This window comes from Mauremys reevesii, linkage group 14 (genome assembly GCF_016161935.1).
Source record: "Mauremys reevesii isolate NIE-2019 linkage group 14, ASM1616193v1, whole genome shotgun sequence".
Classification (NCBI taxonomy): Eukaryota; Metazoa; Chordata; order Testudines; family Geoemydidae; genus Mauremys; species Mauremys reevesii.
In genome coordinates this window covers 37,349,590-37,353,211 of record NC_052636.1, presented here as the reverse complement: position 1 = coordinate 37,353,211, position 3,622 = coordinate 37,349,590, and positions in this window count along the sequence as shown.

Sequence of the window (3,622 nt, the reverse complement as noted above, 5' to 3'; positions counted from 1 at the left end):
GCGCCCGGGGGGGGAGGGGGCGGCAGTGGGGGAGGGGCAGGTGCGAGACACGGACACACACTCACCTCCCCCCCCTCCCACCGCTACGGAGGCCGCACCGGGACGCCCCGCCCCAGTTTCCAGCCCGGCCCAGGGCGGGGGGGGGGGTCTCGGGCCCAGGTGTCTGTTCCCCGCCCCCCGCTCGGCTCTTACCGGTTCCGCCCCGCGCCCGGAGCCTCCCCCCGCAGCGGCCGGAAGTGACGCACCCCGCGGGGGACGGAGGGAGGAGTCACGTGACGGGTCCGGTGTAACGACAGAAACAGCCCCCGCTCCGGATTCGCTCCTTGGGCTGCACTGAGCATGCGCAGCCGAACGGAGCATGCGCAGTAACCGCCGCTGTGGCCGCTGCCCGCTCTCTGCCCTCACCGCTCCCGGCGCTTCGCTGCCCGCTCCGCGGGGGGGTGAAAAGCCCCGGGGGGCAAATCGCAGCGGGGGGGCGGGGCTGCCAGGGGCTGAGCGGGGCAGAAATTCACTGGCCGGGGGGGGGGTTGCAGGCTCCCCATAGCCTGCAACCCTCCCGCCCCCCAACTCCATCCCACAGCCTGCACCCCAAACAGGCCCGGATTAACCTTTTGTGGGCCTGGTGCTAAACAAATTTATGGGTCCCCATGGGGGAAATGGGGACATGGGGCAGGGGGGCAGAGTCCTCAGAGCGAGGGGCTGGCCGGGGGCAACGGGAGCTGGAACATGGCACGGCAGGGACAGCCCCACTCCCCCCAGCCCAGTATAAGGGCACTGTTTACAAACCGGGAGCTGCCAGTCCCACACTGTCCAGCCCAGCCCTGCACTGCCATCGTGCTTCTTCCCCTTGGGGGCAGGCCCATGCTGCACCATGCTACCCCCTGCCCAGCACCCCTCTGGCTCCCTACGCCCAGCGCCGCACCGCCCAGAGACCCCCACCAACCCCCTGCCCAGCACCCCTCCGACTCCCTACGCCCAGCGCCACACCACCCAGAGACCCCCACAAACCCCCTGCCCAGCACCCCGCCCGCTCCCGACGCCCCGGGCCGCCCCACCCCGAGCCCCCCACCAAGCCCCGGCCCGGCACCCCTCCGACACCCTACGCCCAGCGCCGCACCACCCAGAGACCCCACAAACCCCTGCCCGGCACCCCTCCGACTCCCCTACGCCCAGCGCCGCACCGCCCAGAGACCCCACAAACCCCTGCCCAGCACCCCTCCGACTCCCCTCGCCCAGCGCCGCACCGCCCAGAGACCCCACAAACCCCTGCCCGGCACCCTCCGACTCCCTACGCCCAGCGCCGCACCACCCAGAGACCCCACCAACCCCTGCCCAGCGCCGCACCACCCAGAGACCCCCACAAACCCCCTGCCTGGCACCCCTCGGACTCCTTACGCCCAGCACCGCACCACCCAGAGACCCCCACCAACCCCCTGCCCGGCACCCCGCCGACTCCCTCCGCCCAGCGCCGCACCACCCCGAGACCCCCACCAACCCCTGCCCAGCACCCCACCACCCAGAGACCCCACAGACCCCTGCCCAGCACCCCTCCGACTCCCCAGCACCGCACCACCCAGAGACCCCACCAACCCCTGCCCGGCACCCTCCAACTCCTCGCCCAGCGCCGCACCACCCAGAGACCCCACCGACCCCCTGCCCAGCACCCCTCCGACTCCCTCGCCCAGCGCCGCACCACCCAGCGACCCCACCAACCCCTGCCTGGCACCCCTCTGGCTCCTACGCCCGGCGCCGCACCACCCAGAGACCCCGCAAACCCCTGCCCAGTGCCCTCCCAGACCACTCTCCCACCCACTCAGACCCCACAGATCCTCTCACTGACCAGTGCCCCCAGCTTAAGACCCCCACAGCCCTCCCACAACTGCACAGTGCCCGCACCTTCCCACTCTGAGCCCCTACAGATCCCCTCACTGTCCAGTACCCCCACCACCACAACTGCACGGTGCCCCACACAGACCCCCTACACTTCCCAGCACCCACATACACCCCGATCTCCCCCACTGACAGCCCCCCAACACCCCGCGATCACCCCCCCCCCCAGGGCCCCGCGCCCCCCCGACCCACAAGAGACCTGCTCTCCTACACCCTAACCCCCAGCCACAGTAGCCGGCCCTGATGTGAGGTGACTGTGTCTGCCAGGCTGAGCTGGCAGCGCAGCCAGAGCTGGTTCTGGGGCAAGAGAACTCCGGCCCCTTGGGAGTGGTGGAAGCAGCCAGGCTGGAGCAGGAGCAGAGCCTACCCAGGCCAGGCTCCCTCAGGACCCAGATGAGCCTCCCCCCTCCTCCACTGTCCCCTGTGAGTGGCTGAGACTGGCCCACCCTCTGCACCAGTCCCAGGTGGCTCTTCCCCGGGGAGGCAGGTGGGACCCCACAGGTCCCAGGCAGTGGAGACAGCTCAGAGCTGGAGCAGTGCTGGGGATTGGGGCAGATCCCTGAGATGTGACTCCCGAGATCCCACCCAGCCCACCCACACCCATTGGCCCCGTGGCCAGGAGCCTTGCAGAGCACACACCTCTCTCTCTCCCTGCTTTCCTCATCACCAGTTATGTTACTACAGGAATGAAATTGAGACATCCCGTAAAACAGCTAGTTCCACATTGTTCTTCAAACCTCAGATCATTGAAATGCAGCTTTGCATTTGAGATACTATATGACTGTAGTACACTTTGCACTGCCTGCATCTACACTGACATCAGGAGAGGAGAAGAGGACAAGACTGTCCCTAGCATATGTGATTTTAAAGAAAGGTGAGACACCCACCCACTATCAATACAACAAGAAGGGAGAACAGTAGCTGGTGCCAAGAAAGAAGATGCGATGAAACCCTTCTGTACCCACAACTGATGTCTGAAAAGCAACAGTCACTCTGCAGAACAAAGAAAGACAGAGCAGCCAGTTTCAGACAGATAGGATCCTTATGACCAATATAGGAGAAGTGCACTTCCCTATAGCAGTTTCCCAACATAGTTTTCTTATGGATTTATTTATTAAGCAAAAATTAAGATTAGGAGTCTGATTTAAATTATGTACATTTTCAGTGTTAGTTAAGTATGAAACTATTGCAGCTACTTTTATTTTACTCCTGCCTTCATAAAAAGCTACCGAGTTATAACAGATAATTACAAAGACTAAAGTACATGCTTTAATATAATTAGGACCGGGCAACCCAAGATGAAAACTACACCGTGGAAGAGTCCTACAACCAGGTATTGGAGGCCAATCCCTTTATCAATGGAATCCTCAACCAAAATATGAGGAAGGAGAAGAGTCACCCTCAAACTTTTGACAATAGCTCAAGGTCAGACACCAAGGAGACCAGCACCATTCGTATTCTGGTTTTGGATAAAATACTTGATCTTGCCTACATCATAGAAACCTTCCTCTCTCCAAGTCTACACCCCACAACACCCTTTAGCAATAAAGTAACCATTAAACAAGTTCTGAATCAGTCGTCTTTCTTCCCAATTTAGTTTTAACAATAAAGCTGCAACGTAAGTAGCTATGGGAGATGACAGTGCAACTGCTAGGTATTGGTGGGGGAAAAGTGTGCTACTAATGTCCTGGATATACTGGCAGGGCCGGCTTTAGGCCAGCTCAACCAATTC